The sequence below is a fragment of the Macrobrachium nipponense genome, chromosome 19, assembly GCF_015104395.2.
Source record: "Macrobrachium nipponense isolate FS-2020 chromosome 19, ASM1510439v2, whole genome shotgun sequence".
NCBI lineage: Eukaryota > Metazoa > Arthropoda > Malacostraca > Decapoda > Palaemonidae > Macrobrachium > Macrobrachium nipponense.
In genome coordinates this window covers 81968634-81981510 of record NC_061088.1, presented here as the reverse complement: position 1 = coordinate 81981510, position 12877 = coordinate 81968634, and positions in this window count along the sequence as shown.

The following is a 12877-nucleotide window of genomic DNA, read 5'->3' as shown; positions in this document are numbered from 1 at the left end:
TTATTATTATTATTATTATTATTATTATTATTATTATTATTATTATAAGGTAAAGTTAAAGATGTTGGTTAGCAAGAAAGGGAGAGACAAAAGATCAAATGAAAAGCAAACTTCTGGATAATAATAATAATAATAATTTATAATAATAATAATAATAATAATAATAATAATAATAATAATAATAATAATAATAATAATAATGACACTATAAATACCACCCAGTCTAATTGGAGGACAATGATAAACCGAAAAAATAAATAAATAAATAAATAGTAATAATAATAATAATAATGATAATAATAATAATAATAATAATAATAATAATAATAATAATAATAATAATAATAATAATAGTAATAAAACGCAATGTACAGACTAAAACGTCAACAACAAAAGATAGGAATTTATACAAAAATAGACGGAAGACGCGATTAAACCGATCACCTTTGGGCTACACTATATATAATCGCTTATTGAACATTCCCATAACTTCATAATCTTACGTTAAAACTGTTTAGGGTGATAATGATTACCATCATTATCTTCCATTAAACAATGAATCATAACCACCTGCCGCTCGTGAAAATGGGAATACTAATAAGTATGTATTGTCATCTAAAAAAGTAGGCTTCTTTCCCTCAGATATTGTATATATAGCTCCTGCAATGATTACAATAGAACTATGAGATTATGTGACGCCTTAAAAAAAATAACAAGGCATTCTCTTTGCTCTTACGTGAAAAAGAATCGCCTTTCAAATGCTGACTGAGACTTCTGTAATCTTTTGAGTTATGCCTTTAAGGAATAATTCTTAGCAGAAAAGACTAACTCCCTTTCATTTGACATTTAGCTCTAGCTTTGTTGGGTCATATGTCTTAGGCTGCATGTAGGTTTTACTTCTGATGAATTAAACCGACATTAGGAATAAAGGATTATCTCATATTAAGCGATTATTGTGAGTTTTGTAACTCTCTGTAACTGATAGGAATAATTAATTATCTACTAGCATGAATGAAGTTGAAGATGCAGCAATAAGAAGAAGAAGAAGAAAGAAGAGAGAGAGAGAGAGAGAGAGAGAGAGAGAGAGAGAGAGAGAGAGAATGTTTCACATGGTGACTTCTTACCAGCTAAAACCCAAGGCAGATAGATGTCAGGACGCGACGCTTGTCTCAGTCCCAGCGGACGGGAAAGGAATCGACTAGTAAGTAGCAGACTTGGTAGCAGCAGTTTTTCTTTCGCTGTTTTGTCGGCGTGCGAACCGCAGGGCCATTTAACTGTCCTTCCCAATCAACGTCACCCGTCTGGTAACAATACCTCCGGATGCTTAGAACACCGTCGCCAGGTCTCAGAGGAGGCACGACAAACTACAGGTTTGACGTTTCTCGTAACATCCTCTTCTCCTGTTTGTTTCCTCACGCTTCGTTTGTCACTAGACACTAGAATTTGTCAGCAATTTCATATATTTCGAAAATAAATTATATTGGACGGGTCTGTTTGATCCAGTCTTCACGATCTACGTAAAAACATAACTGGTAGTTTTACAAGGCACAATATTTCACCTCGATAACTTGAGTATGCAAATCATTTTTTCCCAGAATAGTAATAATAGTTGTATATGCCAAGGAGTTACGTTACGTGAGGCCAGAAAAGGCTCTGGTTGAAACGAGTGGCGAGTCCCAAAATAGGTGAAGCGGCGAGGTTAGCTGTGTGAGCGCAAACGATCTGGAAGAAGTGTGTATTTGGAAGCCAAAGTTCGAATGCCTGAAGGAGTTGCTGAGCCAACTCTCCTCCACGGAAGCGAAGTGGTGGCGTTGAAAAAAAAAAAAAAAAAAAAAAAAAAAAAACAAGAGAGAGAAGGTTAAACCTTTTGAGATGAATTGCTTATGCAGTTTATATTTTGTAATAATAACTTAAAAAGGTGAAAGATCAAATAAGAATCGGTAGAAGAGTCAGCATAAGCGATGGAGACGTGTAAAAGTTGGATGGCACAACGTGCTGTGGATGAAGCTTGTAATGTGGTTATAAAGCGACTCATATCACAAATCTTTCTGCACAGAGTCTTATTACTGATTTAGAAGTTATGGTTGAATCCGAGAAAGTTTAGAGTCTTGTAATCGCCCGAGGACAAGTGCCTTTGCTGGCATAAGCCAATTTAATAAGTTTAATCTAAAATAAAAAATAAAAACATGAAGACAGCCTGTTCATGATACAACACACACACACACACACACACACACATATATATATGTATATATGTATACGTATATGTATATATATATATATATATATATATATATATATATATATATATATATATATATATATATGCCTGTGTGTGTAGACATATGTATCCAGTGTTATATGTATGTATATTTATATATATATATATATAATATATATATATATATATATATATATATATATATATATATATATATATATATATATATATATATATATATATATATATATATATACTATATATATATATATGTATATATGTATTATATATACACACACAAGATATAGTATGTACATATAAATACATAAATATAAACACAAAATGCAACTGCATAAATGTTTACATTTCTGGTTTCAGAAGGAAAAACACATATCTCATTACAACAACATCCATAAACAATCTGAATTTATTTGTGAAAAGTTGCATAATTTCCCACAATTTGTTGTTTGGAGAGCACTTTGGTAACAAAAATTGTTTGAATTTTGGAGCATATAAATATGTTTCCCTGACAACAGAGAATTATAAGGCCGGATTGTATAAAGCACATTTTTTTTTTTTTTTTTTTTTTTTTTGCGCGCTAGGCGAAACGGACGCATTGAACATTCATGTGGTTGAATGGTTAATATAACGTACCATGTTATTTCGCTCGATAACATAAACTAAGCATGATGATACCACCGTCAATCCTTTCTCTTATTGACGTTGATTTATGCATCCATTACTTGGATTATTATGGTTTTTGTTTATTCCCATTCCTGCATACGCAAATCCTCGCCTATTTCTAACCGTTAATATTTTACCGATTTAATGTACATATAAAGATGACCGCAAAGAGAAAATCCCTTTCAATCCGTTGCCGTTTTACATTACTGTTATCATCGCTTGTGAATTAAACGTAAACATATACAATTTATTTTATCATGTGCATAGTCATCATTAGCCTTGTCATTCTCATTGAGGACATACACTTGTTCACTTAGGATATAGAAAAAAAAATTAAGCCGGACCAAAAGTGACTATATGAAATTCACAAATAAATAGATATAATAAATACAAACATACATAAGGAGCACTTAAGAGATGAATGAATAAAAAAGAAAATCTTAAGCAATGAAACATGGAGCTTCAAGGCAAAATTACAACCACCTGAAATTTAAAAGCATCAACATCGATAAAAGTTATGGGCTACTGCTAGGAGCAAGAGTCCGTGCTGATTTAAAGCCAGCATAATCTCAATAGCAAACAGCATCCATAATACTGGCATAAAGTGTGTTCCCTTTTAATAAGAAGCGGGGTGCAAGACCTCTGGTACTGGCTAGTGTGATACCGCGGTGCCTCAGCAGAAAATGGATGCTGACATTGCAAAATGAGCAGCAAGCACCAACTCTATACTCAAAGTGACTCGTGGAAGTTCACTACATAAATAATACTTATGGACTAAACCAGAAAGAAAATATGGCGACTATAGATGAGAGGAAGGAAACCAACACTTCAAGTAACTTTGTCTGAAAAAATAAAGGTTTTATAAGACTCCTGGGATTTTCAAAAGACGAACAATCATTACAAGATCAACTAACCGATGAAGTCTTGTATCAACTACAATCCATTCTAAGAACAACAGCCAATTCCACTGTGTTTCGAGAGTTCTTATAGCAACAAGAATAATATAGCATCACCTGCATTCTCTATCATCCTGTTTTCACGACCAAGAACTACCTTGCCAATTTGGCAATGTGAAAACAAAAGAATCAAGGTCCGAGTACTCCAGATATGATAGATTTTGACTCGCTAATAACACTATACGAGACACACACACACACACACACACACACACACACACACACACACACACACACACACACAAAATTGCCATTGGTCACTGGACAAAACTGCAAAGGAGCATTACTAATCTACAGCGCCGCAGAATGTACTAACCTCCAATGAACAAGTTACAATGAACAAGTGAAAATAGCCATACGGTTAAATAAATTGTTCACTGTGCGGGTTCTACTATTTCCAATCCTTCTTGGCTCTTCTACAGGCGCTTCGTCCCACCCTGACATACGTATACTGGGCTGGAAGTGTTCGTGTATAAACGTTTTCTTTAATAATTTCCTCGACTCTTATTCGTATTTAAGTCAATTCTAATTAATGCTAGTTCGTATTACTCCAGCCAGACGGGTTTCGCCCTTTACCCGGCACAGGCATTCGGGAGAGATGCGACGAATTCCGATGTATTAAGGGACAACCCAGCAAACGACCACCGAATGCCTCAAAGGACCACCTTTGACCGTAAATGCAATGCTCACCCTTTTCGCCCGTGAACCACGAATGTTATGGCACCAACGCGGAATTTACGCATTTCTATGCTGCCCGACTTAGAAGTGTCCTAAAATATTTCGAGAAACTCTGAACGAACTATTCCTTATTAGCAGGTCTCTTATTTTGGGGGTAAATTTTTGAATTCTTAGAAGATGCATTGATACAGATTTTTTTAAGAAATTAATATCTAAACTAAAATACACATCAAATGAGTGGCATGGTCTTAGTCTAGCTGGCTTTCAAATACTAATTAGATACACCACAAATTACATTACCAAAGGTCTCTTTATGCTATATCCACTGAATTTATAACGTAACTAAATACACTTTGAAGGTCAATTTAGAGCATTTACCTAAACTATAAAGTACAAATATATTAGCATTGAAGTTAACGACGCAAAAATATATCTAAGCTTTGAAATAATTATACGAGAATATAACACGGGGCAAGAAAGATTTATGATAAAACTCGACAAACTTTAAGAAAAATATGGATTGTTTTTTAAATCATAAGACAGATTTTCTGTTATGTCAGTTTCTGTTTCGTTATCTTCTTTGTTATTGGCAAATGCTTATAACATTAGGTTGTTTACTGGCTCAGTAATAAGTCGAGTATATATATCTTAGTTTAACCAGACCACTGAGCTGATCAACAACCCTCCTAGGGTTGGCCCGAAGGATTTTATTTTATTTTATTATTCATTTTTTTTTTATCTGGTTATTTGGCAATGGGACTTATTGTGGGATCCGAACCACATTATAACGAGAAATGAATTTCTAATCACCAGAAATATATTCCTCTGATTCCCCACTGGCACCAGCAGGGATCGAACTCGGGCTACCAAGAGAGAGAGAGAGAGAGAGAGAGAGAGAGAGAGAGAGAGAGAGAGCGGTTCGACCACTCCCTGGGGTGGGTGTTACCGCATCTACTATGGACTCCTCCCACCCCCTGTGTGTGTGTAGAGGTGAAAAGTTATTCCAATGTTGTTGATGGAAGTCCAGGATTATTTTTCAGATCTTCAGATTACTGCATGAAATGAGGTGCTTAATGATGACGACCTCGCCAAACATTCCTTCCCATAAATAACACGCTGATTACTCAGGAAGGGGGAGGGAAAGTAAGTTGAAAAATAACAAACACACAAGAGGGAAAATGCTGGAGGAAAAAATAAAAACATTTATGTAATTTTTCGGAACTCCTCCACAGGAGGAAAGGACTCTGACGTCATAAATTGGATAAAAGGAAAAGAACCGTTAGACGCGGGAAAAAAAAAAAAATCTCAGTCTGAGAAACGAAAATAAGACCCCAAATCAAACTAAGTAGAGGAAACATTGGTCGCTAAATCCAGTTCTTAGGGAAAGGATGAGCAAAGGAAAAAAAAATAATAAAAAAAAGGGTGAAGCTGGGGATAAATGATAAAAAGCCCTTTTGGATAAAAAAGCCCTTTTGGAGATGGCCTGGCTGAGGAACCCCTTCCCCGAGAAGAGACGAGAGAAGAAGAGGAGAGGTCAGAGAGAGAGAGAGTGAGACGTAGGCAAAGGGTTGCGGGAAAAGTACCAGCTGGGATATAGTTTGTCTAAAAAAATATCTGGGATATAGTTTGTCTAAAAAAATATCTGGGATATAGTTTGTCTAAAAAAATATAACTAAAAGAAGGATGGATCTCGCTTAGAACGTAAAACTGGTTATGGTAGGATAAAAGGACCATCCCACTCCACAATAACATCCTATTCTCAGGAAGTGTTTTACCAAAGTCACTTTCTTGTCCGTTTCATTTACATCATTCGGTGTTAGTGACCCCTGGTCGTTGTGACGTCATATATCTTACATCTGACCTATGAGTGAACCAATCCAATTATCGAACTGTCTTGCATGAAAAAAAAATCCAGTTAATGCTTATAATAACGATAATATTTATAAATATGGAGTCAAACATGAAAATAAAATGATAAAATAGCACCATGACGAATATCAACTATCGTCACTAGTTTTGTCACGTTACATACAAGATGTTTAATCCTATTAGATGTTTCGAATGCTTATTTAGTCGTAATATCAAAATATCTCTGTTCAACAGATATGTCATAGTTTAATTGAAATTTCAGAGGTGGTGACATGCCAAATAATTCGTTATAATATTGAATATAATGAAAGTAAAATCTTTTATCTACTCACGAATATGGCAAGCGTACATTGCTATGCTTTGCAGTTAAGGAAGCGAGGATATACACGGTCTACTATACGCTTCGAAGTCCTAGATATATCTATTTAGCTACTCAAAGAGTAATCTCTGACGTACGATCAGTAATTTTAGAAGCAATTAGAGAGAGAGAGAGAGAGAGAGAGAGAGAGAGAGAGAGAGAGACTTACTAGTCCACCCAACTCAATAAATCACAAGCGTGTGTCGATCACTATCGAATATAATTTGAACAGGCCAGGTAGTGGCACCCTCCACAATATCACAGCTGGTAATCTGTTTCAAAATGTTTATATGCTATACGTGAGGAAGTTCCCACATTGTGTGCTATCGGACATCTCAAGTTTCTGACTCCATACGGTGGAGGACAAACACACGCCGGTATCCTACGTTATTTTATACCATTTTTTACACGCAAGTAAAGGCCATCTCTTCAGATTATGAAGAGCCTATCGTACTCGATTGGTTTCGTATTGTTAATATTTACAAAATACGCTTTGAATTTTCTTTTATTCTGCATTCAATCCTTCCCCTCTGTAGCAACTTCGCCTTCCAGATTAATTTGTCTACCTTCCGAAGTCAATCCTTTCTGAGACGTTTCTATCTCTTGCCAGCCTGTCATTGACTTCTTTTTATGTCTGTGCCCCATATTGGTGTATCAGTTGAAAAACAAGTTAGTAAAAATAAAAGCCATATTTGCTGGGTATCTGTTTTGCTACTTCTTGGCAATATAATATATATATATATATATATATAATATATATATATATATGTGTGTGTGGTGTGTGTGTGTGTGTGTGTGTGTGTATAACTGAATCACGAAAGTTAGGAACGTGATAAATCCATAAATAAAGATAAATGCCACGAAGGAAAAATAAAGGACTTTTAAAGTCGAAAGATCTTGCAGACCTCCTTCGTTTATTTTTTCCTTCGTGGCATTTATCTTTATATATATATATATATATATATATATATATATATATATATATATATATATATATATATATATATATATATGAGAGAGAGAGAGAGAGAGAGAGAGAGAGAGAGAGAGAGAGAGAGAGAGAGATGTGATTAAAAAGAAGTGTTTGTTGATCGAAAACCAGGTTAGAAATCCGTCTTGAAAGCGTGATTGCCGAATAAAAAGGGTTGCGCTATCATTAGGATTCTGCAAAACATTTCTCCTGGTAAACAACTTATTTATTTCCCTGGGAAAGGGTGAAAAAAGACATTGAAAAAAAAAAAACCATTAACGTAATATTTCTCAGCTTTCTCATATGAGGGTAATAAGTTGACGTCATAAACTGGAAAAGAACCATTAGAGTTAAAAAAGAAGATGGGGGGCGGGGGCGCGGTGTGTGTATGTGTGTGTGTGTGTTTGCGTGTGTGTGTGTGTGTGTGTGTGTTCTCAATCTGAGAAACGAAAATAAGGCTCCAAATCAAACTAACTAGAGGAAAACATTGGTCGCTAAATCCAATTCTAGGCGAAGAGATGAGAAAGGCGAAAAAAACTTAACTCGAGGAAAAAATGATAAAAGGCCCTTTGGGACAGGGATGGCTAGGGCTCCCTTCCCTTTCCATCCTTTCCGGAGAGAGAGAGAGAGAGAGAGAGAGAGAGAGAGAGAGAGAGAGAGAGAGAGAGAGAGGCGTAGGCCAAGGGTTGCGAGAAAAATGGCTACTGGGATATGGTCTGTCCCGAAAACATAAAAGAAGACAGATCTTGCTTTGGAAGTAAAACTGGCCATGAAGCATTTAAAGGGATGGGAAGACCCTCCCATTCCAGAAAAAAAATTTCAGCAATAACTGTTTTATGGAAGCATACTTATTATTATTATTATTATTTCCTCCTATGTATAACATGTTACAATCGAATTGTCGGTATACAATTTCATCTGGAAACTACTTTTTCAATTTTATTTTGTTGATGACTCAGGATTGAATAGGGCAACTGGAAGAAAACATCAGTACATGCAAATAATCTCCTGTTATCTTGGGCCACAAGTAAAAAGTGCAAGTGTGATATGACCGATTAGACTACATTTAAATCTAAAATCATAATATCGTGTTACATAATAAAGGCTTCCGAACGAAACGTGATACATGACCTCTGAAGCGCTTGCAAATGATTATCTTGATTCAGACCATCGGCATGGGGCATCTTCAACCAAATTCCTACAGATATACTCGTAAATTATATCTCTAGAAAGAGATCCTGGTAGTTGCACGATAACTTCAACTTACTCTAGATTCTAACCGTGATATCAGTAACTTAAAATTGACGACGAAAAACTATACCATCCTACTATAACATATGTACAAAAGGAAGGATAGAGAGAGAGAGAGAGAGAGAGAGAGAGAGAGAGAGAGAGAGAGAGAGAGAGAGAGAAGAAATGAATTAGCTTAAAATAAATTGACCTTGAGGAAAAATCAAAAGTAACGTTAATCTTGCAGGAGTGGTTAAGTTCAGTAATATTGTAAGATGAGGAATACTAATAGGCTCTTTTCCAGACCGTTAAAAAAAGAAAAAAAATAATTACGGCAGATGGTTAAACTATATTTTCATTATTTTTTTTAAAAGATCAATCCCCAGCTTATCGACACAAAGACCTGACTTTGAAAGATCTACAGAACGAAAAAAGGGGCAAAGTACACGAAAATCCCTAGAGCACCCAAATATGGGAAAATAATAAGTTAAAAATGACACAACGATTGTCTAAACACTTATGCTTTCCAAAGCAATTTTATTTCTTTGTAGACCACTGCTATATCGTAAGTAAATTTATTTTATTCGGTTCTACAACAAAGGAAACGAACCGAGGAAAGGGTAATTGCATGAAAGTTCTTTAGTTAATCTTTGATTTTATTTATTTATCTATTTTTTTTTTGTAAGCTACTCAAACAGATAAAATTTATGACTAAGCCTTTATGAGCTATTTAAATATCAACAGTGACAAAACTACAACAAACTATTGCTAAATAACAAATGCTGTTAGAAAGCAAAACAAAAGAGTATAATACAAAATAACCAGGAAAAAAGCTTCAACGGGTACTACATCACTAGATTGAAGCTGAGAGAGAGGAGAGAGAGAGAGAGAGAGAGAGAGAGAGAGAGAGAGAGAGATGAGAGAGACGAGATGAGGGAGAGAGAGAGAGAGAGAGAGAGAGAGAGAGGGTGGGGGGGGGCGATGTTTACCGACTTAGGAGAGAAAAGTGGAGTACATCCGAAAATTCCAGTTGTTTGTAAAATCACATGCAATTTATTTTTCGTGAAACAAGGAAGTTTCTATCACACCTCATGGTTAAACTAATGATATCCAAGACACATTTAAATGCAAAAAATTGTCTTCATATCTACACAGGGAGTCACCACTAAACTTCTCGATTTTCTAGCACTTTGGATATGTTTTACACTGTAACCATCGCCTATCAATTTGGGAAAGAACGCTATCACGTATTATCTTATGACACTGAAAGGCTGCTCTTTCTAACTTGAGTGCAAATCTTGGATTTAAGGAAGTTATTATTTTTTTATTATTTCTAAATTCAGATCTCAAGGTTTTCTGTGACAATCATATCTAAAAAAGGATGGAGGTCGCGATATTTATATATTTCATTTCGTGTGGTCGTTGTATATAGAAAGAACTGGTGAATGCGGATAATATATATTTTCTATATATATTTATTCAGTTTATGAAGTGTACAAAATGCAGAGGGAGTGGTACTCAGATTCTACCCCAAAACGTCGACTCATGAACAGTAAATATTCAAGAAAGGGTCCTTTTATTTAGGTGATTTCCTGCTCGACCTGCAAAACAAACAAACGAAACCATCGCTTCGACCTTTAACCTCCCACCGCAGCTTGCTCCCCGACAAAACCTCGAAGTCCCTATCTTATCCGGCGATCCCTGCGGGGGAAAACCACCCAATATTTCTCGCTATCTCAAAAGTTTGTTACAAATGATAAAAACGGGCCAATGCCTTCCACATCAAAGACCAATTCCAATGCTAATGGAGAGACTATTTAGAGAGCGGGAGGGAAGCCTTGCATCTCGATTTTGGAAGACGCTGGATCAGGAGAAAATATAAAAGAACAGGAAAATAAGACTCTCCGGCGAAAGTATACACATACGAGCATAGACGTACTCACAGACAGCGGCAGGAGGGGCGAGATCTCTCCCTCTCTCATTTTTGTATGATAGAAACCAAGGAAAAAATGTACAGAGGAATATAAACGCAAAATGAAATATATTTCATCCTAACACTATTCTATTGCTGCTTCATTTTAAATTGGTAACCGACTGAATTTCAGCTAATCAAGGAAGAGGAGAGACTGGAGAAGTGTTGTACTCAAGGAAGCCTTAACAGGAGTACCACAACAATTGCCTTTAACAAAACCAGATATTATTCATACGTAGCAGAGAGACTTCGGAACTTTAATCAACTACAGACAGTAGCACTTCCATTTACTGACTAAAATATTCCAGTTAACAATTTTATATGTCCAGATTTGAAGAAGTATTTTTACAAGGTGTGATCTGCCCTCCAGCTTGCTTGGGGGTCGTGTACTAAAATCTATGGTCAAATAGCGCGTTGTTTTACCAACAAAAAATAAAATAAATGCGCTATATTTTATAAGAAATAATTGCTCTATACCGTTTAACATGCATATTATATATTTATTACATTTTCACTCTTATAAATAATTCATAAATATCTTACCCTAATATTCCTGTATCTTTAACTCAACGCGAAACACCTTTTTCAGACCTTTTCAGGCTTTTCCATACGGCTTTCCAAAGCTCCCAACAAGAACAACAGCAAGAACAACAACAACAGCAAGAACAACAACAACAACAAAGTAGTTTGTAGGCTTACTCCACGAATAAGCCAAAATAATACTTATCAGATAATACTGCGACTTTATCGGGTGGTAAATGGCTTATACTATATGATGTAACAAAATAATTAGATGGACAAAGTCTGACTTAGTTCAATAGTGAACTGGCTAAGTTCCGAGGAAACCGGTGTTTGCCAACAAAGGATATCTACGCAGAAAGAGAGAGAGAGAGAGAGAGAGAGAGAGAGAGAGAGAGAGAGAGAGAGAGAGAGAGAGAGAGAGAGAGAGAGAGAGAGAGAGAGAGAGAGAGTATACCTCCAATTTCTTAATCCTCTCATATGATTTTGTAAAGCAAGAGAGCGAGAGAATAGAAAAAAAAAAGATAAATGGTTCGAATGAAAATGCTCACGCTGAGATATTTCTTTAAAAAAAAAATATATATATATATATTCTTACACTCACCCTATGATCGAGTGGAAAACCGGTTATGGAAACAAAAATCTTCACAGAGACGCTTCAGACAAAGAAATGGCCCTCTTAACCGGAATCTAGTTATGTCTAAGAAGGCAATCGTGTGGCATAGCATACAAATGATGACATTACGAAAATAACGCGAGACACAAACTGAACTTTATTTTCAGAGGCTGGAATGGTGTGGTTCTCCAAGCTTACTCGCACTAACATACATCATGGTACGCGCCCGTCCCGATTAGGGCCTCCAATACTCTAATAAGTAATAATATTACATTTTTATAACTGAACTCGGATTCCAGAGTCTATTTTGAATATATCTGGCTGCAAGGTACAAGATTGTGTCGAAGTTCTACCTCCTATTACGCTTTACTTGGGTACAAAAAGCTGTCATACACTTATAAATATGCAATGTCAGCAAGACACGCAATTAAATGGTTACGCATCTATTTCGACTGTAGATTTTTTTTACCGAAAAGTAAATAATCACATTAGCTTTTCCTGTACATATTAGCTACCAAACTGTGCACATTTTAAGTTAAATTCTGAGCGCAGTGTCGTTCGTTATTGCTTCTGAGCAATATCAGCAATGCTATAGGTCGTTACATTAGGTAACTGCATACTCGTATTATTAGTTCACACATAAGATCAGAGAGAGAGAGAGAGAGAGAGAGAGAGAGAGAGAGAGAGAGAGAGAGATCTGAACTACTGTCGCCATACCTATGTGAGGAAGTTACACTGAACTGACCAACTTCATATATCGTCATCGCTTAATTTATCCACAATTCATAACCAAGGTAAGATAAA